The 26,857-nt window shown below is 37.7% G+C and overlaps 1 protein-coding gene across 1 annotated transcript in view; it reads left to right on the top strand.

Moving 5' to 3' along the window:
- The first annotated feature begins 3,550 nt into the window (after positions 1 to 3,550).
- Positions 3,551 to 26,857, top strand: part of LOC135216171 (zinc finger protein SNAI2-like) — a 65,681-nt gene continuing 42,374 nt past the window's right edge. The window contains exon 1 of the mRNA XM_064251298.1: positions 3,551 to 3,939. The gene's annotated coding sequence lies outside the window, so the exon portion shown is untranslated. The remainder of the gene's footprint in view (positions 3,940 to 26,857) is intronic.

Genomic DNA, 26,857 nt, shown 5'->3' on the forward strand with positions numbered 1-26,857 from the left:
GCAAGTTACACCATATTTTGAGAAATATTCAAATAAATGGCAGTTAGAATTGTACTTCCATATTGCTAATAGACAAAATAGCCAGATATCTATAGAGATTTCAAGATTGGTTACTCTTCATTCTTTATATAAATAGTTCGAGTGATCTAGCATTGTTTTTACTGTTCTACCTGAAACTTACAGCTGCATGGGTTTACTTCGCTCATCCATAATGGGGCCTCTTTGTGATCCTAATGCTTTAATGGCCTTAGCACATATAATTTCCAAAACCCATTTCTATCACTGCACGAGATGAACATTTTCCTTTCCTCAAAACTTAACTTGTATAGTCGGAAGTAAATTTTAATTGCAAATTATGATATTTAAATAAGAAATTTTATATATTATTTGCATATAAGGTCACTTAGTATGACTTATCTGCTTGAAAATGTTGTGGTACAGATTGACAAGCAGTTTTCATCGAAACTGCAAATCACACATTTTACAACATTAACTGGAGTAAGTACATCACCTTGTTTTCATTTAGTATTTGAGAAGAAACCAAAATATGGGTGTAGGTAATAGAATATTGAAGTTCAGACACAAACTTTTGTTAATTGCACTGGACAAAATTCTAGTGTAAACTAGTTAAGCATAAGTACTACTAGAGGTAAAATGGGAAGATATTTATCAAAGCAACCAAACAGGCTACATAATAATAGAAGCGAAGAAATAAAAAAAACATTGGGTATGTGTGCAGACCTGGACTTTAACCCACAGCTGTTTGCTCATTCTAGGTCCACATTTATGCAAAATACCTTAGAATGCTTGATACCTTGCTGTATCATGTAGCCTGTGTTGGATATTTGATATGAATATAATATTCTTATGCACTTGTGCTTCCCCTTGTTTGTCATGCCTAGATCTATGCATAAATTTATGCAAACCGTTGTCATGAGATCTGTAAATATGAAAGAAGTCTTTGGGTAAGATTGCTGTACAACAATATTTATAAACAATAGGGTAGTACCAGCTAAGTGTCTGTGTTTATCAGTCAAAATATTTAGTCCTGGGTAATGAGAAAGAAGAGAGAAATCCTAGAATGGTAAGACTATGCAAAAAATTTTTTGGGTTTTCATTAATTTTATATTAGTGTTAAATTTCATTTATTGATTTTATTTGAATCTGACTTGTAGGAGAACTTGTAAGCAGTACTAAATAATTTTGTGTGTTAAAGAGTAAATATGGGAATAATTTTATCGTTTTTATAATTTGTAACTTGGATAACATCCGTGACTGTATTGAGTCTGAGCCTACCTTCAAGTGAGAAAAACTATTAAATTAAACTGTCAAAATATCTCTTTTTGTGGGTACAGAAGAGTGTAGGGCAGAATTTAATATAAAATTTCTTGTGTATTAAAACTATAAACCCAGATGATTTTGTTATAATCTTCTCAAAAAGTAAATGGCTTCGGTTATAAAAGAATTTTTTCTACATATATTGCCAATGAATTAAGGTGCATTGTGTTCTATGTTTAATGCAGAAAGAAAAGAAACAAAAGTTTATTAAATAATATAGAAATACACACATCTGGACATAAGATTAGGTAGTGGAATAGAACTTTAAGTTTTGCGGGTACTAGACCTTAATTGTATCTTTTCACTATATCTTGTATACTTTATACATAAAGAAATACCATAAAAAAAGTAAAACCAGTAGTGACATATGTACTATACTTATGTAAGACTATGCATTTTAATACTTACAGTTACGTCATTAAAGTGCCAGGCTCTAATTCCAGAAAAGGGTATAATGGGTGGTGGTGGAATTATAAATGCTTTCACTATAAATAATCTGGAATTCCAATAAAAGACATTATACTTAGTATAGCAAAATTAAACCATATAGATTATACAGTAAGCAAATTCACAAGTATACATGTACAATTGCATTGAGGAAATTTTATTTTCTGACCAGTAGAATTATAATTACCTGTACAGTAGTTATTATATTGTTACAATTTTCAAGTGTTTTGCTAGTGTAAGTTCACCAGTCTTCAGTAGTTAGCATTGATATGTATATGTTGCAAATATTAGGAACCATTTCATCAATACTGAGTTAAGAGCTAGGCAACTACTATGGAAGCTGCAATATATTTATCTTCATCCAAATTCATGTGAAAATTGAATACTTCCTAGGTAGCATTAATTTTTCTGTGGTCAATATGCATTTTGCATAATTATAACTGACATATGGAATATTTTAGTACATATTTTGTTTTTTTGAAATACAGACATTAACTAATTCAGTTTTGTTCATACAATAGAAAATAAATCTTATTAGAGATGGAATTCCCTACGCATATACTGTCCAGTAGTATCACAAGTACGACTGATTTTACATCAAATTATTCTCAAGGTGGCCTACTTTCAGTTCTATGCTGTTTTTCTGCCTCTCCATTATCTTGAAACTTGAGGGTAGTATGATCTTGCTATTAAATCAAGATTTAAAAAAGCAAGGGTGTTAAACAGTACAGTTAGAAATTGTTTTAATTCCTTGCAAAGAATCTTACAAAGTACCCAAATTCGTCCAGTTCACTCAAATCGTTTACAGTATCATTTTATTTTATTTTTTTATTTTTTTTAACAGCAAGAATGATAAATACTTTGATAAGGAAAGCCCTATTGTCAGCTACGACACACCTCTGAAATATCAGTTTAAGGGACAATGAAGGCGTTAGTATATGATATGTGAAGTAAGAGCAACAAGTGTTTGTTTGTAGGGCGTTTTTTAATTTGCGCGGAACCAGTGATTATTCAGCAACCGGACCAACTGCTTTACGTGTAGGTATCCATTGTCATTATGTAAACTTGGCCAAGTTGTTCAACGTGCACTAGAAGAAAATTTTTTCCATGTCTTAAAAAAATCCAGAATGCATGACTTATTTCTAACTAGTACATGCCTACCGAGACTAATTGATTGATTTGTGAAATACCGGGGACACTTTTAATCATTGAGTGCTTAAGACAGTGAAAAGAGTGGGTTGGATTGGTCGGATAAGAAGATAAAGAGCTCCAGGAATATAGGAAATAAAGGTGAAGTACAAGGATGTACTAAGGGTGCAACTGGGAGAAAGCCCCACATTTACAATGTGAAGTAAAAGTTATAGGGGTGTGAGGGGAAGACTGATGAAAGGAAGTGGAAATGAAGGTAAACTGGTAAACAGCGTACGCAGAAAGGGACCAAACTGAAGCTGCAAACAGTATAATGCTTACAGTATACCACGTGAGGTGAAAATTGATAGTACTAGCTTCATATATGCCTGTGGTATGATGGCTGCGTAAAGTAGATGAGGAGAGTAATTTGTCACTACTACTACTACTACTACTACTACTACTACTACTACTACTACTACTACTACTACTACTACTACTACTACTACTACTACTACTAAAGTACATTGTATACTATGTTATTTATTTCATGGAAAATTTTGTAAATTTAACTATCATTGAACTCAACTAAGCTGCATTTGGAAATGCATTGAAAAATGTTATAAAACTTTCCACCTACTGCAATTATTGTTGAACAGAAAAAAATTATTCCATTATGTTAATACTAACAGTTATCGGAATGAGGCCTAGAACAATTTTCATGAAAGATAAAGGTTGATATAAAATTTAGCTGTGATGATTCACGTAATCTTGAAGGGCGACGGACTGACTCCTGGAGGTCAAGGAGATCTCATCATTTTTAAGAGTCCTTGGTTTCATCCATTTACGTCATCTGACCCGCCGTAATATTATATCGCTCTTTGTAGAGTTGATTACCGGCGACAAATTTAAAGTTTTTGTCAAAACCCGTTTGCTTTTTATGGATGTAGTGTAATTTTGTGTGTGGATGATCCCATTCTGAACTCCTGCATGTGAAGTGTGCACCTGAGCCGCTGAGAATACAAGGTAAATGACAATTTGTATTTTAGGTAGGTAGCGAAATATGATTTGGCAATGCTCTAATTATTAGCTAACTTAACTTCATTTATGTGAACCATAGGCTTATGCTTTTCGCCTGCTTCCACTCATTTTAGGGATTTGTGTCTGGCCATAGGCCTACTGCCTATTTTACAGCTATTATTGAGAATCCCAGAGGGAACGCTGGTTATTGGTATGGTTACCTATTTTACGGAGAGAAAAACTGACATCGAGAATAATGCCTAACGAGAAAGAAGGCGTAAAAAACGCTTATCACCGGCTAGACAACCGATAAAGTTAAGTTTGTCATACATTTAGAATTGCAAAACTTGGCTAGACTAGGCCTAGCTAATAGTAATAGTATGGATTTTGGTAGCTCTATACGTAGGTAATCCTAACTCCGCGTCAGATATTTCTTTGGAAATTACATTTTCATATAGTATTTGGGTTTCTTATTAAGAATTTACTGTTATTTTTGGGCGGTTGATTGTAATTTACCCCAAGGGGCCAGTAATAAACACCGCCAAATACCTACATTTGACGTCCCAGTGTCTGGTGCCTGTCGTATTGGCAGGAGCATTCCTTGCATTCCGTGTGGATTCCCTAAGATTACCTTATGTTGAATTTTTGGGGGATGATGGGAAAAGAAGTAGTGAAATGCACGAACAAATTGTTAGCGAATAGGCTAAGGTAGTAGGTATGCAGAGTAGGGAGACTGAGGTAGTCACTGGTAATTTTGCCTCTTAGCAATAACTTAAGAGTCAAAGTTACTCGACCTGCTCTAAACCACCCGGTGCCCGTGCTTGATGATGTGTTATTTTTTGTTTGTTGGGGGAGGGGCTGGAGTTGCCGGTCCAGTGTGGTCAGGCCCCCTATAGCTAGGTCAGGTCACAGCACTAAGTCCAGTTAGGATTGTAAGTTCTAGTCAGGCTAGTGTTACTTAGGGAGTAAGTTCAGGTCTTAGTAAGGCGAGTGTTATTACAGGGGAGGGGGTTGGTGTCTGCTGTCAAGCACCCTAATTCAGGGTGGGAAGGTAAGGTCTAGTTAGGCTGGGACTCAGCGTTTTAGTAAAGGTTAGGTCTGGCCCAATTTCACTGTCTGATTTCTCAAATCTACCTACTACCTGTCACCTTACTCTGCATCTGCTTCATAAGATAAAATAACAGAGTCATTCAGAACACCCGGGAAACCATTGTGTAAAAATGTTTGTCCTAAACACACTGTTTACGTAAATGATTTTACTGCCATACTTTCTTAAATCCAGTTTAGGCACTTGGCTGTTGTTTATGACCATGGGTATTTGCATACCCGAATTATCCCCCTCCCAACTTGCCCCATAGCGGTGCACTGTAGGCATTACTTAAGGTTCTTTGCATTGTCCCTTCTGCCCCTAGTTGCAACCCTTTTGTTCCTTTTGCTGTACCTCCTTTCATTTTCTCTCTTCATCTTGACTTTCCACCCTCTCCTAACACTTGCTTCATAGTGCAACTGTGAGGTTTTCCTCCTGTTACACCTTTCAAACCTTTTACTGTCACTTTCCATTTCAGCGCTGAATGACCTCATAGGTCTCAGTGCTTGGCCTCTGGCCTAAATCTTATATTCAATTCAACCCCTCCCAACTTGACTCAGAACATTGAATATTAAGAGTAAATTACATGGATGCATTCTAACTACGTTATATACATGTATAAGGAAACTAGAGCACTGGGGGTTACTCAACCAAGAGGGGCAAAACCCCCCTGACTCTTCCCTTGTCCAAACCTCACTTAAAGCACTGTAACTTATAAAAGGGAAAGGGAATTATGGAAGTCCACACAGCTCTAGCTAGCAAGAATGCATATATGATGGAAACCAAAGAGTGAATTGTACTAATAGCATTGGCAACAAAGCTTGTCGCATTTTTGGCAATTGCTATAGAAACATACACATGGTTCTTATGTGTAATTACAATAGCAACAGACACAGAGTACATAAGGAAGGAAGGAAGGAGGTGTGGTAAGGACAATTCTTGGTTACATGGCACATATTCTAATACAGCATAACCTTTACCCGTCCTGTAGCCTGCTAACCAGACCTGATGTAGAGTAATACCTCATCTTTCATAATATCTCCACCATTTTAGGCTTTACAAACAATTGTGAAAAATTGGATACTGGTCACCAACAATTATTAAGTAGCCATAGAAATACAATAATTTGTACTAAATAACCAGTGCTAAAAAGCATTAAGTGTTAAAATTGTATAAGATAATATTCAGTATTGCACTGTACAGAATACAACCATTTAAAAGCCTATAAAATAGAGTAGTGATATTTTCTTGGTACAAGATGTCCAGCTGTAGCCTACAAGGTGCACATAATGTTTGGCTATAAAAATACAAAATTCAATAAAGTTAAAATCACATTAAGAAGTTGTTTAAGTATAAAAATTATATACAGTAATGAAATGTACAGTATGTATTAGATTATTTAAAGTTTGAAAATATTAAAAAAGACATTCTCAAATATACTGTACATGATGTTAGTGCTGCTGCTTTTACCTGTAGGTTCCTTCTCTTCCTCCACCCTTCTCCTCCCGTCCATATAGCACATTGATGTCACTCATCAGATACAATATATTGTACAGTAGGTATATATGTTATATATATCTTATATATATATATATATATATATATATATATATATATATATATATATATATAATTATATATATTACAAAAGACAGTAAGAACGAACTGTCAAGTGATGTACTACTGTAATAGTGTTGTAATGGTTTTGTTCATAGGGATTTATAGGGTGTTTAGGTTGACTCTAGTTAATGTATTTGATTTAACCATTTTTGTGATGCATTTCGTGGAGCAAATTAATGATGTATTACTGATATACAAAGATTCAACATAACCTGACCTAAACTTGAAATTCCAGTACTGCATTTGGTTGAAACATCTATTTTCATCTCCATCATGGAGAATGTTACTCATTATGAAATTCAACTCGACTTTTGTATATTCAGTATTAGTATTCCCTGAAGTCAGTTGTAATCGTTGAAGCTTGTTAACTAGGTAACTAATTAAGAGCATTTAGGTGAGATGTAGGTGGTACCCACAATTCTTCAAGTCCTTTTTTTTTCCCCTCCTCCATAGCGAGGATGCTTCTGCTGTTGTGGATCCATTTTCTTAGTTTTTGTTGAGTATTTTTTTTAAAATATTTATTATTACTATATTATTGATAGTGAATGATAAATGACTCATTTAAGAAGAGGAATGCCTGTGGATTGCATAGGATCCTTGGATAAAAGGTTGCATTTTGTTGTTGAAGTTACCCTTGACTGAGAACCTTTTTCTTTGTGTTCATTATTTAGGGAAAAGACTGATTGACAAGTGAAGAATTCTGGTGGGTTTCCATTACAGTCATTGGTGTCTTTTGGGGTACCTCACAGGCTTTAACTTGGCTCTGTCTCTTCTTCTTGGTCTGTTCTGGCCCATTCTCTCCATGCTTTCTAGTCTGTGAGAAGAGCATCCAGGTGGGACAAGATTCCGCTCAGTCTTTTGTTGTTGGTGAGAAAGGTGATGAATCTGTCTGCCTCTGGTCATGGTGTGAAGTGAATTCAACTGTGCTTATGATCTGTTAGTTTTTCACAGCTGCTCTGGGCGATCTGTTGCAGTCATGAGAGATTTTGAAGACATTGTGAACATCTCTGGACCCCCCTAGAAATACCTCCATTGATACCTATGCTATGGTTTTGGCTCTGGTCTGTTGTTCCATTCTGGCTGCTGCTGTTCTTGCTCCTGTTTTGGAGATCTCTGCTGTGACCCCCCCTGTTTTGGCTGTTGCTGTTGGTGAAACAATACCCATTTCTATGTTCTGGAACCCTAGTCTTGCAGTATGATCCTGTTGTGGTGATGTCCTCTGTTGAAGTTGAAGCCAGGAGGGAAAGGCATATTCTGAGTAATGGAAAGAAGAGCAAGTGGGCTTCTTATACCAGGGTCCCCAGACTATGGGAGCGTTGAAGGTGCCACATGATTTCATCCAGCTTGCAGCTAATATTCAAAAGCCATATAAATCCCCGTTTTATCAGCCACAGCCAGTCACTTTAAGCTCAAGTGTGGTTGTATGAAAATTAAGACAGGTATAGTTTTGGTTTACCAATTGGCACCAACCATTTTTACTTTAGTTTGAAATAATTAAATATATGAAATTGAAGCTTCTTATTTTTGTGGCCCCCTTACTAAAAAATTTGGAGACCCTGCCTTGTACCTCCAACTCTTGTGTTGACCCCCTTTTCTTCTTCCTCCTTTGGACAGCCAGAAGTATGGGAAGAAGGGATGTCCAGTCTTCTTCAGAGGTCATCTAAGGGGTATGATGGACTGTTCACTTATGGATAAATCAGAATCTGTGGGACAGATGAATGTAGTGTTATGTGAGCTTACATGCACCCCTTAGCTTACAGAAGACTTTTCACAGCAGAAGCTGACCACCCATGTTCTTTTTCTTTCTTTCCATTGTGTGTCAGTATTCAACCATTCATGGGTTTCCTGTGCAGTGCACTTCATATGCTGGTCAGTAATGAGCATGTGACATCTAATGGCCGTGGTAGCATTTGTGGATTTCAGAAGCCTATCACCAGTTCTGGCATGTATGGTTCTGGTACTTGCATAGGATGGTTGGGCTAAGTACTGCAGTCCCATGGGAAGTCACTAGGCTTGGGTGAGATGACCTCTGCCCAATTCATCAGGAGGTCTCCTAGAATTCTGGAGGCTCTTGTGATTTCAGAGTCCTTTCTGCTGTGGTTGAGACGCACTTTTGGGAGATCACGGGCTCATTCTAGAAAGTAATAATTTAGGGGGGAATATCCCTTGTTTAGAATCATTACCTCAAGCTCCCTCTGCCTACAAGTCGGTCTGCAGGTTGACAAATACACTCTCACGGGAATGTCTTTGGGCATATGCAAACAGAATAGATGTAGACATCAGATTTTGTGGATGAGATTCCTCTAACTACTACGTATTTAGAAAGCTGATTTGGTTACAGGGAATTTTAAACTTAACTGGAATGGTGTCTTTATGTAAGGCTCAGAAGTCACCTTCAGTTGCTATCCAGCATTTTAGGAGTAAAAAAACTGTCAAGTTTAGTTTTGTCCCTTTCGTTTTCATCAGTGAAAATCAAATTAACCCCCTTTATCAATATTTTAGGTGTACATAATATTTCAGACGTGAATGATGGTTTGCTGGAAATAATTTTTTTTTTTTACTTCTTTTCCCTGTGTATTGGTTTATATATGTGCTTAATGTATGTAGACTATATTTTTGTTGTGGAATTCAGAAATTTTTAAGGGATTAACTATTGGTACTTACATTTAATGGAGAATGGTAACATGAATAGTATTTACAATCCTTTGTCTGTGAATACAGTTTAGAGCTTCGTCACATCAGGGAGTTGTCATGTGCCTTCAGTGGTTATTCTGCATACTGCATCAGTATTTTATTTATTTATTTTTTTTTTTTACAGTACGCTAGTTCCCACAGTGATGTAGCATGTTAATTCTTACAATACAATTGTATTCTAATTCCGAGTATTTTGTTCATTCGTTTAGTCATTGTGTGGGTATAGAGCTGAGGTGTGTTTAACGCGTATTGATGAGAGAGAGAGAGAGAGAGAAGAGAGAGAGAAGAGAGAGAGAGAGAGAGACGCGTGGGAAGTTTATCTCAAAATTCGTGTGAACAAGATGCTTGAGAGAGAGCTCCCAAGTAGGTCCCCCATCATGGAAGCACTCGACTCTGTAGACAATACCCCCACTTAGTCGTCCTCTCCGTTGACACCATAATATCCGGTTGTCAGTTGTGCTTCCCGCAGATCTTCTTCCTTGGCCAGCAGGAGACTCGGGGAAGTCCGCGTATGAATGGAGGGTATCGTAGACTTCTGTTATTATCACCGTTATCATGCAGAGATGCCGTAACAGCGGGGTCCCAACGTATTTCGCTGGGTGATCCTTTCCTTATTGAGTCGTTAGAGTTTTGAATTCCTGTCGGGCGCAGTCTACTTGTTGCGTCTGCCTTGGGGAAACCGAATGAAGTATGGTTGTAAGTTGTTTGTTTTTAAAGATTGGGGAAAGAAGTATGATTGTATGTTCTATTACTTTCGACCACTGGAAAGTTGAAAAGACCAGTATAATATCATTGCTGTTTAAGTTTTGAATTTACATATAATTGGCTCTGTGGGTTATCGTAATATTCTCGACGCGTGTAAACGTTGTTGGTTGAACTGTCTTCTTATTGCAAGCCAGTAGGATATAGCGACCATACTAGAAGTGTATTGTTAAATTGCATCTGTTCTTTGAAAGTCCCTTTCAGATCTCGGCAAATTTTGAAGTACTCATTGTACATTTGTTTTTTATTAACCACTGCTCGTGAAATACACACTAAGAACTGACAGAAAACCATGCAGTCTTGAGATTCAATAGTACCTAGTCATAGAATTAATGACATTTTTATAAAATAACAAGTAGAGTTTGTATTCGTCCGAAAGATCTGTCTACCTGCTCCTGTACTACTCAAGATCGCCAAAGCGATAGACCAACTATCCAGATGACGTTGAGATTCTCCGTGTCGAGGCATTTTCAGCTATGAGAAACACCGCTTTTGTCAGCGGCTGAAAAGGAATCATTGACAAAGCGAGCTTGAAATATAGTGGTCTGAAGAGTTTATTTATAGCCTTTTATACGAGTGATCGCCAGCGATGTGCTCGCTGGAACGCAGGGGAATATAATAATAATGCGTCTCGCGAACGAGGCATAGTGGAACTTAGGTGGCGGGGGAATAGAGGCTACACGTTGATCTAAGGAAAGTTTTTCCACTCGCTCTCAGACATCAATAGGTTCGAGTAGAAGGCATCCTCGAGTGCATAGCTCGGCCGACTACAACTTGAAGACTTCAAGCATTCTCTCGCCAACCCCGGAGAAAGCTCAGCATAGATAAAAGGGTGGAAGACGAGTGGAAAGCCACAGCTTTGTGTCTTTTATAAACCCACCAAGTATTGGCTTTTGTTATTTCGGGTGACGTAAGGATGAATATTGCTTCTGCCTAATGCATGGTTTCACCTGGATGATGATCTCCAGATGGGATTGTTTTGACAAATGCCGTTTTTTTTCTCTCTCTTTTTCATTCGAGGATTTGATGGCTGTCTTTTGTTGTGATGATAATCTTTTTATTTTTTTTATTTTGTATATTCTCATTTTTTAGAGACAATGACATTCTTACCCGTTATCCATTTCAAGGTTGGTTGATTTTATAAGTTGAGAATTCTTTTCTCACAAATGTGTTGGTCTTCATCATGTGGGGTAGAGGGGTCTCTCTCTCTCTCTCTCTCTCTCTCTCTCTCTCTCTCTCTCTCTCTCTCTCTCTCTCTCTCTCTGGTCGTCCGACCAGTACGCATTGAAATAGCATAAATATATAGCATACTCTGTGTGTGTGTGTGTGTGTGTGTGTGGTCATCTTGCCACTACGCATTGAAATAGCATAAATGTATAGCATATTTTATAGTAATCATCTCTCTCTCTCTCCCCCTCTCATCATCATCATCATCATCCTATCACTAGGATTGGCATAGCATTATAATAGTAGTAATCTCTCTCTCTCTCTCTCTCTCTCTCTCTCTCTCTCTCTCTCTCTCTCTCTCGTTTTGATCTGCGTCAGTAAGGAAGGAAAGTACCGTTTCCTATGTAAATGGTAAATAGGAGAATCCCCACTTGCTTTTTCATCCGAGACATAATCTTCATTCATATTTTTTCCTTCCAGAAAATAAAACTGCAGGTAGAGACTTGTTTTTTTTTTTTTTTTTTTTTTTTGTACATTACACTTGCAGATTCCTATGCACACAAAAAAGTGGAAAGGACAGCTAAAAGCATGTCTTTTTAAAAGACATGTAACGGATTTCTTGACATAATATATCGTGGTCATTTTTTCCCCCGTTCTAACCCCTTCTTCCCTTTTTTTTTATACTGTCCATTTAAGTTTTTTATGTCTCTCTCTCTCTTCTCTCTCTCTCTCTCTCTCTCTCTCTCTCTCTCTCTCTCTCTCTCTCTCTCACACACACACACACAGTTAGGAAATGTTCATACACATTCTAGGTTTATCGGACATCGTTGTGACACGTTGCTTAAGTTCATAAGTATAGTTTTTGGGATGAGATTGCCAGGGACATTCCCACCTTCTCATTTAAATATTAAGTGGAAAGCCCATCTCTCTCTTCTCTCTCTCTCTCTCTCTCTCTCTCTCTCTCTCTCTCTCTCTCTCTGAACTTTGATAACTGGCATGTGGGTTTAGAAACTTAGGTGGGTCTTTTAAGGTAGATGAAGGAAGGGTGTGTGTTTGGGGGGGGGGGGGGCGCTAAGATGGGGCGTGGTGGCTGGTGGGGTTATCAGTGAACTATTTGATCAGTCACTTGCAAGAAGTGCAAGTCTCTGCTTGCATTTTTCTGAATGATTTAACTTGATTCCGCTTGCTTGCATGGTGACTTGCCGGTTGCCGCTTGTATGGTGATTTTGCAGTTTCTCGTAAGTTCAGACGAAGGGAGCATTAATTAATTAATTAATTAATTAATTAATTAATTTTTTTTTATACACGTTAGACTGAGTTGTGTAGCCATGCCCTTGTCACAGTCTCTCCATCTTGCTTTGAGTACGAGCACTATATGCCTCTGCATTTTTGATAAACGATATCTTTGACAAACTTGTACGATATCTTTGAAAATTTTTACGATATCTTTGACAAACTTGTACGATATCTTTGAAAATTTTTACGATATCTTTGACAAACTTGTGCAATATCTTTGACAAACTTTTACGATGTCGTTGACAAACTTTTACGATGTCGTTGACAAAATTTTACGATATTTTTGACAAACTTTTTAACCCTCCGCCACGGATGTCATGTTCATAGTTTGTCTCGTTCAGTTGTTTGTTTGCTTGATGCCGTTTGTTTATCAGTAGGGTTACTTAGAAGATGAATGAAAATGTTTGTACCTAAACCTGGTTCATAACATTCTTTGGTTTACTGTAGTGAAACTCTTGCTCGAACACATTCGTTGGGCGATTCCTCTAGCTTAAATATTTGATAGCACCTGTAAAGATTTTGCAATTTTTGTTATAGATACCACACTGAATCTATTCTGAAGCTACCAAAAATGAAATCATTTGGCGCTAGTCGCCATGTTATTATTTTTTATAAGACTACTCAAATTTCATTCTAAATTTACCTAATATTTTGTTTAAATACAGCCACACTATGAAGTATTTTAAGTCTCTTTTGGGATGGATTATGGAATGGAAGTGTGTGGACCTGAGTGAGCCCCATGGGATGAGTATTTTTGATAAGTATTTAGGAAGATTAGACTTATTTATAATCATTTAATTTAAGAAGGTGAATGATGTTCGGTATTGGGGTAGTCTGCTAATCGCGTCTTTTACGCGCAAATCAAACCTGAATAATAAATATTTGGGCGACTACTAATCGCATTAGCTGACTTGTGCATTCTCGGATATCCCTTTCAGTCGTAAGGATTCACGTCATATGATTTATTGTATAACAGATTCGTTTATTTGTATGTCGAGTATTTTTGCAGTTTATCATGATCAGTTACTGCTGCAGTGTGGGGGTCTGTGGTGGGATGTTGAAATCAACATTCTTTGGAAGCTTGAATTTCAAGTCAGTGGCTCGTTTGGTGTGCTTGTTCCTTGTGAAGAGGTTTCATATACTGAGATAATAAAATGAATAATATATTTCGATATTAATTGTCTTCTGTAGCATCAGCGCCTCAAAGTTTATTAGGATGTCTGAAGGTTATTATGAATGAAAGTCATTCCAGTAATAAAATTCTCTCTCTCTCTCTCTCTCTCTCTCTCTCTCTCTCTCTCTCTCTCTCTCTCTCTCGTCTGTCAGTTTTCTTTCCTACAAGAAAAGAGAAAGTAATTTTTGTTGGGGTACGAATTACGACTCCAACTGCCAATCCTTTGGTCCAAATAATATAGATCAACCGGTAGATGAATTCATATTCGTAAACGAGTCTTAGATTGAACCTTTTAAATACTGGACATTATCAGCTTTTCCAAGTCGCAGCCTCCCTCCAGATATAATTGATACACGCTAAATCCAGTAGCGCATTTGAAGAGTTAAGAAGTCTCGAGAAAGAAAGAAAAAAAAAGTGGGTATAAAAAATGCGAAGTGAAGGGAAGAAGAGGGAGGGCGCATATCGGACGGTTAGGGAGGATGGATAGGCTCTTGGAAGGATAGGCCCTTGGAACGGGGTAGGAGGAGGAGGAGGAGGGTTTCCACGAGACGTTGAGGAGATGGACTTATCCCAAAGGATACGCCGAAGTTCCCAAGTGCCAGGTGTCCCGCCCCAGCATCCCCTACCGCGACTTCTGCTCCTGCCTTTCATCCAGATCTTTGTCCCAGCGCACTCCCTTTCATCTCTTTTTCCTACTGCTTCTCTTCCTCCTCATCATTCTCTCCTCCTCCTCCCAACCCCCGACCAATTTCTTTTATGCCCGGCCACGTCAGGTTTTCTTTTTCCATTTTGGACTCGACTCCAGGGTAACCTCCAAGAATCCGTGAGTCTGTCTGAAGCGGGACCCCCTCCCCTCTATCCGTCTCCTCCCTTCCTCCCTTCTCCCTTTTCGAAGTCTACCTTGACCCCCTCCTTGAGCCATTGTGAGATTCCAAAATGCATCGGACGGGCCAAAAGAGGAAATGAAGAAGAACGTTGGCTCGCGACAAGGGGACCGTCTTTCGCCCTTCGTCTTTTTCTCCTCCTCCCCTTCTTCCTCTTCTTCTTCTTCTTGAAGGCTAGAGCATGAGGTTTGGTTTCGCCCTGATGCAGTGGACCTTTAACTAAAAGCTCGCAACTAGCCGATATACTACGAAAGGGCTTTCGTAGGAGAGTTTCCGTGATTTAATTTCCATTGCAGAAACCTGATTTCATTCAGTTGCTGAAAAAATTAATGGGTTGGTGTCTTGAAACGGTTATCCTGTGTATATTCGTTCTTCTTAATCTTGGCATTTTCTTGCTTTGTCTGTGTTAATGTATTATTCCATATACATTTTCTCTTTTCGTTTTGTTTATTTCAGCGTTCACTGTCGGCATTCCCTTCTTCCCTTTCGCACCCTCTGGAATGGTGAGCGAATATTACTGACCATCCCGGCAAGAAGCGAGTAAGATGCGTAATAAATGGTCCCAAGATTGTAAGGAGGGTGGGAGGGGGGGTGGGGTGGCGGTTGTTGAGGCAGCGCCCTTGGCGGTAGGAGAAGGGGAGGGGGTGGTGTGGTCCTGGATGCCATGAATAGGTTCCCGTAAAGTGCGCCTCTGGGATGTGGACACGTGCTGCTAAGGCTACCGCGCATGCGCGAAATAACAACCATCATCTTACAATTACCGGTTCTACCCTTTTTGGGGTCTTTCACTTCTTCCGTTTCTTCCCTTTCATTATGTTTGTGTATATATATATAATATATATATCTATATATATATATATATATATATATATATATAATTACACATTTGTAGAGTTTCAGGACGCGTTTAGCTAGATGTTCTTATATTGTTTATAGTGTTGGTGACTTCTGATTCATCACACTTACTTATGGATACACTTATCACTACAAGCCTTGAATCCAAATGGGAAATGGAGCTCGTTACGTCCTTGGTCGGAATCGAATCCACGCACGTCAGTATGAGTGGCTAAAATGCGTAAGGATACTGAGAAGTCAAGGGGCCATTATTGTTTTTCAGTTTACACACACACACACACACACATAATCTATTGAAAAGTTGTTTGTGATACCGATTAGATAATGTATTAGCACATTCTCTCTCTCTCTCTCTCTCTCTCTCTCTCTCTCTCTCTCTCATATATTTTTCGACCTGAAGATTCACTACCCACGGTACATAGGAAATACCAGACGAACGTTGTCTGCCTCTCTATTCTGTCGTAGCAAGTGATGAAGGAAATGAAATCCCTATGAGTCACACCCTGTTGGAGGACTTATGAATTATGGACAAGCAACTGGTAGGTATAGTGAAATGGAATGCGGTCGATTACATAGAAATAAGGGTCAAATACAGTGAAATAAGTTTTCACTGGAATGAAAATGAGATCGGATAGCAAACAGGACATGAAACAGAATAGCGAATAAATATTGAAAGTAACGACTTGAAATACTCGGTAACATAAAAAAGGAATGCTGGTTATTAAAAAGGTGTGAACAGGTAGTAGGAAATACAGATTTTTAGGTGTGTTTAATTTGTAATATATTTTGATTATTCCTATCATGATGCCCACGGTACCAACAGTCTGTAGACATTACTTGAGGTTCTTTGCAGCGTGTCTTTGGCCCCTAGCTGCAACTCCTTTCGTTTCTTTTACTGTGCCTCCTTGTATATTCGCTTTCATCCATCTTACTCTCCACCCTCTCCTAACAATTGATTCATAGTGCAACTGCGAGGTTTTCCTTCTGTTACACCTTTCGAACCTTTTAAAGTCCATTTCTGTTTGAGCGCTGAATGACCTTGTAGGTCCCAGTGCTTGGCATTTGGCCCAAATTCTATATTCAGTTCAATTCAGTAGTAGGTTAGACGTAGTAATGCTTTTAAATGGTACATCTAAACAATATTTTTTATCCCGAAAGTTTTCAGGCTTCGTCTGATTATAGATTATTAGTTTTACTTAAGTCTACTGGGACACATACACATCTGATGGAATTATTTGCATCGATATGCTTGCAACTATAGTGGCCGATTTAAAAATGAACCTAGTTACACCACTTCCTTTTTTTTTAAACCTTTTTATACAAAGATTTTGCTAAAGACAAAGTTTGAATGCTGAGGGAAGCGCCTCAGTGGCGTTGGCTGCGAGTTCGATTTTCGAGTATTCCATTGAGGGGTGAGAGATGTGTATTTCTGTTGCTAGAAGTTCACTCTTGACGTGGTTCGGAAGTCACGTCAAGCCGTCGGTCCCGTTGCTGAATAACCGTTACTGGTTCCATGCAACGTCAAAACACCATACAAACAAAAAACAAAACAAAAACTAGAATGCTGAGGGAAATCCCTTCATGGTACCAGATGTAAGGGTTCATTACCAGCTCATATAGTCGTTATGTAATTAGAGTTTGGATGATATATTCGAATCTCAATTATTTTATCCGGCTTAGACTCCGTGAACAATTAATTAGTGAGTAATAGTGTGTTAACTTTTTTAGAAAATGAGTTCATATTGCAATTGGCTTAGGAAACTGCATAAAAGACTATCGATGCTTCTTTTCTTTATATTACTTAAGTATTCATTTGCGGTGTGTGGTAGCTTTGTTTACTTATATACATACATACACCCATAACATACATACGTACATACACCAATGCACATTTTTGTTGTATATACGTATGGGTTACACACTGTGGGTCTTTGTCAGAAACGGCGATACTAAAATTCAAATGAATGTTTTATTACACTCCGAACTGTATCTACAAAATGTGGTTCCCTTTGATACGGTAGCGCAAGAAGGACGTGACTCATGAATGTATGTATTAAAGGATATATATATTTGATCATAAAGGGCAGTAAATTATAGCCAAAGCTGTAAATGTCTGGTAGTAATATGAAAGTCGCCGGGGATCGCACTTAACAAAGGATCAGATATTCCTTTGTCGGGTTGAAATCCCTCGTTCTGCCGCGACACAATCTTTGGATGCTGGATGGAAAATGATTTTTCTCTCCGTCCGTCTGACTGCTGTTTGTTGATCTGGACTTACGGACTCCTCCTCCAGCTCTGTCTGTCTGTCTTTACTACAGTCTGTTGGTCTGTACCTGGTGTTCCTTGTTGTTTGTTTGTTTGTATGGTGTTTTTACGTTGCATGGAACCAGTGGTTATTCAGCAAAGGGACTAACGGCTTTACGTGACTTCCGAACCACGTCGAGAGTGAACTTCTGTCATCAGAAATACACATCTCTCGCTCCTCAATGGAATGGCCAAGAATCGAACTCGCGACCACCGAGGTGGGACGCCAACACCATACCAACCACGCCACTGAGGCGCTTTGTATTCCTTGTTGGTTGAGAATCTACCATTAAGAAAAGTGATTGTGATTTTTTATTAGTTTTTTCAAAATTGCAATTGAGTGAGATAGGGCCAATTACTGAATTGCAAAGATGACTGACGTTGATTTTCAACTTGTTAACTGTGGTAGAGTCGTCAGTGCACTTCGCACGGTGCACTGTAGGCATTAATTAAGGTTCGTTGCAGCGTGCCTTGGGCCCCTGGCTGCAACTCCTTTCTTTTCTTTTACTGTACCTCCTTTCATATTCTCTTTATTCCTTCTCACTTTCCATCCTCTCCTAACAATTGATTCCTAGTGCAACTGGTATGTTTTCCTCCTGTTACACCTGTCAGGCCTTTTACTGTCAGTTTTCGTTTCAGCGCTGAATGACCTCTTAGCTCCCAGCGTTCGGCCGTGGCTTAAATTCTATATTCAATTCATAGGAGTGCCAGTAGAACTGATTATACGATAGATTTTAGCTATACATTGACAGACTTGCAATATTGGAAAAGTCGAAATATTAGTAAAAATCTTGCAGTTAAGGCATATTGCTGTCGCGAAATTTATGCTTCCTGCCCAATCTGATATTTAAGAATTCATTTTGGCGATATTGTTAATGGCGGAGGAAACTTATTGCTATTATAGACTGGTGTGGTCTGTGTATGTGTGTGTGTCTGTGTTGTTGTTGTTGTTGTTTTTTTTCCTGAGGATCTTGGGTATATATCTATTGCTTGCTATCATTTAATTTTTTTTTTTTTTTTTTTTTTTTTTTTTTGATAAAGACCGGAAATTTCGATGACCTTTTTTTAAAATTTTTTTATAAGGGTCCTTAGGTTTGTGTAGCTGAGTTATGCTTTGCCAGACCTGCAGCTTTCCAAATTGTTTGGTTAAAATTCTGTTACAAGGATTTTTCCCCTTTGTTTTGAATCTGTCCGAATTTTTAATAACTGATCTTGATTTATCATCACCTGTTTTAGTTTTCTGTAAAAGAAAGCTAATGAGTTGGCTATTTGTCTGTCCGTCTGCACTTATCCTGTCCGCCCTCAGATCTTAAAAACTACTTAGGCTAGAGGGCTGCAAATTGTTATGTTAATCATCCACACTCCAATCATCAAACATGCCAAATCGCAGCCCTCTAGCCTCAGTAGTTTTTATTTCATTTAAGGTTAAAGTTAGCCATGATATTGCGCCTAGAAAAGCAACAGCACAGGCCACCACGGCCGGCTGAGAGTTTCATGGGCCGTGGCTGAGAGTTTCATACAGCATTATACGCTGTGCAGAAGCACGTTTGACTTGTTTAATTGTATAGACCGTCATTTTTGTCTATTTTAATTGTTTAGACCGCCATTTTTGTTTATTTTAATTGTATAGACCGTCATTTTTGTCTATTTTAATTGTATAGACCGTCATTTTTGTCTATTTTAATTGTATAGACCGTCATTTTTGTCTATTAGTTGGACTTTGCCGTTTTGAGAGAAAACGTTGACTGCAGTGCCTCGATGTTCTTTTCCAAATTATATTTCCAGCTATAGGAGGAGATTTGAACACTGATCTGGGCGAAAATAAATTGCAGTATACTTATTTCAAAAGCTGGAACAAAACCGAATGATGAGTTTGGAATACAGTACAACAGATTCAAAAGGTAAATACAGTACTGGAAAAGTACTTCCGGGAGCAAACCAATTATGAATTTGTGACTGAACATGATTGAGTTATCTCTCTCTCTCTCTCTCTCTCTCTCTCTCTCTCTAAGGTAGATTTTTAAAAGCAAAGTAAACCGCGTTGCGTAATGGTAGCCGGGTTAAACTGGTTTTACTGAAAATTATGTTGATGGAATTAGTATATTCATTATTAATCTTAACTAATTTATGAATAAACTAGAAGGTCCGGCTTCAGTAGAATAGAATGTTCAAATATTGAATATAAAAAAATTAAAAAAACAAGATAAAGTTGAAAGTGGTAAAGAAATCAGTTGCGGTTAATATATATATATATATAATATATATATATTATATATATATATATATATAATATATATATATGTATTATATTATATATGATGTATGATGTATGTAGTATGTACATATTATAATATTATATATATATATAATATATATATATATAATATATATTAACAGTAAATAATTAAAAACTTGAACAATCAATAAGCTGCTGATATAAGTAGCGAGGAAAATGTACACCTGTGCTATAGCTCTTCCGGAGAAAAAAAACTTTTGTACAGGCTACGATATAGTTTTAAAAACAAGCTGCATTGGTGAACAACTTTTTTTTTTTTTAAATAAAGCAGCAAAGACTTTCCATCAATGGTCTCAATCTAAAACAGTACTGAGTGTATGCGATGCTGTTATAACGGTGGGCGAAGGTAGTTTGGTTCACTATTATGGATGGGTGACGACAGGGGCTGCGTTGAGGAAGAAGACCATTACTTATATATATATATATATATATATATATATATATATTATTATATATATATATATATATATATATATATATATATATAATGTTAATGGGTGTACCTTAATTAGATTTTTTCCAGTGGGAGTTCTACAACTTATAATGAGAAATTGTCAAAAACTAATTTGGATATCATCAGTTTCTCGTGTAAATTATTTGCCGACATGTTGATATTTGTTTTTAAAGACGTTTAAAAACTTATCTACAACATCATTTTCATATAAAAGTATTTAGTGTGGGTAAATGTCTCCTCTCCAGCCAACCTTTCTCATATATTTTTTAAAACCTCTCTTATTCTTTTGACGTGCTTGGTTACTGCTTGGTTTTTTTCCCCTTCTCTATAGTTTTTTTTCTCTTCTGTCCATTGAGTCTGGGCTAGGCCTATGAACATATTTCATTGTAATGTGTAGGCCTATTGTTGCCTCTTTTTTTTCACACGTTATTTTCCCACTCGACTGGTCTGTTTTGTGGTGTGAGAATCTATCAGTAAGTACGGATTTATCCTTTCACCTTCGGAGGAGGAAATTTTATGAGTTTTCCTCTCTCTCTCTCTCTCTCTCTCTCTCTCTCTCTCTCTCTCTCTCTCTCTCTCTCTCGTCTCTCTCTCTCTCTCTCGATGCAATGCTTCCCAACGTCTTGGTTAAGGAATTCCTTTTACTTTTGTGTTGAATATGTATCATAAATTGTCACCCCAGTATTAAAACTAAAATAAACACCACTTTATGGAGAGTTTTCGTATGTATGTTTATATGTGTTACTTGTTTTGGAACTGGAGTAAAAAATCAAATAAAAATTCTTATTAATGGTACTTGTAATTCACTTTAAAAATGAAATCAATGGACTTATGTCAGAAGTACTTGGAAAAATTTTAGGAGGACGGCCTAGAAAGGCTGGGAATCTTGACGTTCGTTGTGATCACATCTGTAACAGAATCCAAGAGTATGGAAAACGGATAAACGATATAACGAGGAAAATAGAAGGGCAAGAGAGGTGGGAAAAATCAGCTTTGAAGCACCAAGTAAATATATCTTGAGACAGACGGAACAATTAGAGATCACGAATACCTTGTTGATCCAAGCAATCGACCTGCAAGCATTGACAAGCAGAAGTTCAAATTGAAGTCGGGAAGTTGAAGAGAAGAAAACAGATGACTGATTGGTGCTGATGAAGTTCGAAAGAATACAGAGGAGGACTGATGGGTGCTAATGAAGTTCAGATTGAAGTTGGGAAGTTGAATAGAAGAATACAGAGGACTGATGGGTGCTAATGGCAAGACACGATGCCAAACGAGATCGTCTCGTGGAGAAGGAGAATGGCTACGAGAAACAGATGATTGTGGCGCTGCAGACGAAACTGGATGCGAGAGAGAAGAGAACGGCTATGAACAGACAAGCATTATGCCCTGAAAGAGGAAGTTTGTTTGTTTGTTTGTATAGTGTTTGTACGTTGTATTGAACCAGTGTTATTGAGCAACGGGACCAACGGCTTTACTTGACTTCCGAACCACGTCGAGAGTGAACTTCTATCAACAGAAATACACAACATCTCTAACCCTTCAGTGGCATGCCCGAGAATCGAACTCGCGACCACCGAGGTGGCAGGCCAAGACCATACCGGATGGTAAAGACTCAAAAGCGAATGACGTAATCAGGCTGTCGATTTGCAAACGCAACTTGTGGACGAGGAGAGAGAAGCTCCTGAGTTAAAAAAAAATAATAATAAAGAATATTGAAGAAAGGCAAATAACAAATCTAAAATTATGTATAGAAGATCTCTCAAACGAAGTTTAATACCTTCGGAGGTGAACGAACTTGCCTGTAACAAAGAAATAAACGATCTCAAAGACCAAGTCATTGAACATAATACGAACGTGGACAAAATAAAGAAAAATAATAATCTAGGTATAATAGAAGCTTTCTCTCTCTCTCTCTCTCTCTACAAACATATATTATATATATGTATTTATGTATATATGTAGAATCTACACACCATTTTCAACGGATACATATGTATTTCTCGATTCATATTATAATTCTGGTAAATGCTTAGGATCTTCTTGTCTGTTTATGTGAATTGATAATCGCTAAATATCTGAACCTCTTCCATGTGAATGTGTATGTGAATGTGTGTGTTGTAGAGAGAGAGAGAGAGCGAGAGAAGGTTGAGTGCAAGGTCTGGAAAAGAAATAGAAAAAATAAAGATTGGGGACATGGCACAAAATCATGGGAAAAGGACTCTTGCCCGTACCTACCCACCCACCCCTCCCTACCTTCCCACCTAGAGTACCTCCTCAGGAGCTTTCTTGCTGACGACGACGGTGTCAACAAGGAGCCGGAGTAGGAGGAAGAGACCCCCAAGAACTAACTGTCCAGGAGACCGAGGTGGTGGTGGTGGTGGTGGTGGTCACCTGCCAATTGATGGGTTGGGTCCTGTATGTAAGGGTTGTATGTGTATGCATCCTTTAGCCTCCATTTGATGGGTTGTACCCTTGTGTGAACCTGACGGGTGCTGGTGGTGTTGGTGGGCCATGAGAAAGAGAGAGAGAGAGGGAGCGAGAGAATTTACACAACATACACACATATATATACTACATACATACATATGTATATGAATGGTAAAAAATTTCTGTTGCAACAGAATTCCATCTAATAAAAGGAGCGTTTTATGGGCTCCTTTTATTAAGCGTATATATATATATTATATATATATATATATATTTTATATATATATATGTATATATATATATATATATATATATATATATATATATAAATACAATAAACAAATAAATAACTATTATGGTGTGTGTGAACTCATTTATAGACAGATAGCAAGAGTTCCCTTTTTCATATGACTTCGGTTCCAAAGGATATGAAGGGTGGAAGCCTGGTCATTCAGATACTGTAGTAATTCTATTGCATTGACACTGTTGGTGGAGTCCTCTTCTTGCAAGGATGGTATACCCTCTCTACCCCTCCTCTCACAGGGGCACATGAATGACTGCTGATGGTGCAGCCCCCCCCCCCTTCCCTCCCCGCCCAGCCCCCAAGGGATTTCACTACTGTAGAATTTGGGACTTGTAATGGGAGGTTTCAAGGTCTCTTGGTTATGAGAAAGGGGGGGAAGGGGGGGGGGAGGGGGATGGGGGAGGGGGGAGGGGGAGGGTTCTAACTTTAGTTCACTTCAGGCGTTTGGGGTCTCATTCCATAAATTAGGTTTTGTTCAACTAATTCATGAAATTTTTTACGTTACTCACTTTTACTCTGGCAATATTCAATGAAGTATAACAGGATATACCAAGGAAATGTTTTGGCAGTTTTCAAGGAAGTATAGCAATACGTACCAAGGAGATATACTTTGGTATTGTTCGGGAATATATAATAGGACATAACTAGGACATTTTTCGGCAATAAACGGGGAAGTATAACAGGATATACCAAGGAAATATTATGGCAATATTTAGGGAAGTATAGTAAGATATACCAAGGAAATATGGAAAATGTACAGGATATACCACGGAAATATTTTGGCAATAATCAAGGAAGTATAGCAGGATATACCAAGGACGCATTTATCAGTGTTCCTTATCCATCATGATTTTCCATCTTGTTCGAAGACGTTTTGCATGTGTGTGTGTGTGCGTGTGTACGTATGTACGTTTCTTGGGAAGGGCTTTTACCTGGGCGACTCATGCAAGGTACAGTCGAGCAGTAGCCGGTCAGACTCATTATGCAGGAGGAGGTTTTTGCTTGACCCTCTTGTTGAATAGTCGGGGGAAGAAGAGCACCAGCCCTTTCATTTCGTGTACCTGACGAAGTGGGCATGAATCCTTTCAGCTTCATGCCCTGAAAAGGGGGCAAGACGGAGGGGTTTTTCATTTTTTACACGCCTTTTTTTCTCGAGAAAGTACAAATTATTCCCACATTTGCTCCTGCGGACGTCGCAGGAATCCCCGTTTTGATGTCTGGGTGGCTGATGCATCTTTTTCCCAGTGCTAATGCCGAGGTCTGAAGATATTTGAGTTTAACGTTTTCTTTGACTTCATAACCTTTCATACTTCAAGTTTCGTGTCTGTTGACATCCATTCTTCGTCGTTGCTATAGTATATTCACATCAACCGTGCATCTGATGTTTAGAAATTATATATATATATATATATATATATATATATATATATATATATATATACTAATTTCTAACAATACCTACGAGGCACCATTATAACTTAAAATAATACTTCGACTTTTCGAAATACCCAGCAAATAAGGTACTATGTTCAAGTTACTTTTTTTTCCTTTAAATACAGGAAAAAAAGTTACTTCAAGAGGACAATTATTTACAAACTGCAGATTATTTCAAAGAAGCCTAAAGCCAGGAGCGATAGTAACACCACATGCAATTACTGATATCTGCTAAGGAATATTTTTTAATCATAATCAGCTTCCGGTTCTTAATATAACTCAATTAAAGATATGTACGAAGACTAATTTTCTTTTTAAAGCGTCTGTTCATTTTGACCTTGTTTCACAGACTAATCACCATTTTTGGTCTTGATTTAGTGGAACAAAGCCTATAGTAGATTCACATCAATGTGCATCTGGTGTCTAGTCCCTTACGACGCTCCTGATTGGCTGTTGATAAGCCAATCACAGGGCGGGAAACTCAGTCTCACTCGAGAGTTCACACAGCCAGGATGTATGTTCCACCTCTCCTGAGGGATACTTTTGAAAGACGTATCCCTCAGGAGAGGTGGAGCACACATCCTGCGTATGTGAATTCTCGAGAGAGACTGAGAGTCTCCAGCCCTGTGATTGGCTTATCGACAGCCAATCAGGAGCGTCGTAAGGGACTGGCCTAGACATCAGAGGCACGTTGATGTGAATCTACTATAGGCTTTGTTCCACTAAATCAGGACCAAAAATGGTGATTAGTGTGTGAATCAAGGTCAAAATGAACAGACGCTTTAAAAAAATTAATCATCGTACATATCTTAAATTGAGTTATATTATAAAGCGGAAGCTGATAGTGAGTGAAAGATTTTCCTTAGCAGATGTCGGTAATTGCATGTAATGTTACGATCGCCTCTTTGCTATAGGCTTCTTTAAATAATCTGCAGTTTGTATATAATTGTCTTCTTGAACTAACTTTTTTCCCCTGTATTTAAAGAAAAAAAAAGTAACTTGAACATAGTACCTTATTTGCTGGGTATTCCGAAAAGTTGAAGTATTAGTTTAAGTTGTAATTGTACCTAGTAGGTATTGTTAGAAATTTAATATATATATATATATATATATATATATATATATATATATATATAATTATATATATATATATATATATATGTTGTTCGTATTAATGGTTTTATATTCCAGATACTTACATTCAATCTGGAATCTGAACCATCCCATCTTATTGAAGCCTAATACAAGTAATGTGAACATATGTACACGTGAAGTTATGAGGCTATTGTGTTTATATGATATACACTCGAGCTACAAATGTCCTCTAATATCTAATTCACTCTAACTCGGAATTAATATATTTTCATATATGTTAACCGAAGGAGAATTTTTCAGTCGATAAGAGTTCCGTCGGTTGACTGCGCGATAGTTCGTGAGCCGACGAATTTCCTGTCAACTAAAAAATTCCCCTTCGGGTTAACATATATGAAAATATATTAGTTCCGAGGTAGAGCGAATTATATATTTAAGGGCATTTGTAACTCGATGTATGTATATGAATCACGGTAATGTTATATGACACACACACACACACACGCGCGCGCGCACACCAACACACACACACACACACACACACAGCATATATATATATATATATATATATATATATATATATATATATATATATATATATATATGTATGTGTGTGTGTGTGTTTGGATGTTTGTGTGTAACTTGTATTTATATATGTGTTTTGAACTGTAAGTAGAAGCAAATGGTTTAAAGAAATTGGACATATGTTTTCTAGTTAACTTGAAGGAGGTTGCTTGTTTTGCTGTAGTAGAGAGTTAACAAAAATTGCTGCCCCAGGTTCGTGGGAAACGAACTTGGTAGAAATACTTTTTTTTTTCCTTCGCATCGACGACCTGCAGACTTTGTAAGCCACAGATCTCCTTTAAGGTGTATATTTAGGCAAAGCATTAATCTGTTTATTTCTTCCCTCTTTTTCTCCCCCAAGTCTTCCGAACCATTTTTATCCCTATGAAAATCCCTTTAATCCGCGAATGCGTAGATCCTGCTCGGTGACGACATCCGCGCAGAAGGAAGAAATCCTACGTGTGTATCCAATTCATCCTTTAAAATCTTGGATTATCGTATCCGCGA

Source organism: Macrobrachium nipponense, chromosome 6 (assembly GCF_015104395.2).
Source record: "Macrobrachium nipponense isolate FS-2020 chromosome 6, ASM1510439v2, whole genome shotgun sequence".
In the NCBI taxonomy this organism is placed as follows: domain Eukaryota; kingdom Metazoa; phylum Arthropoda; class Malacostraca; order Decapoda; family Palaemonidae; genus Macrobrachium; species Macrobrachium nipponense.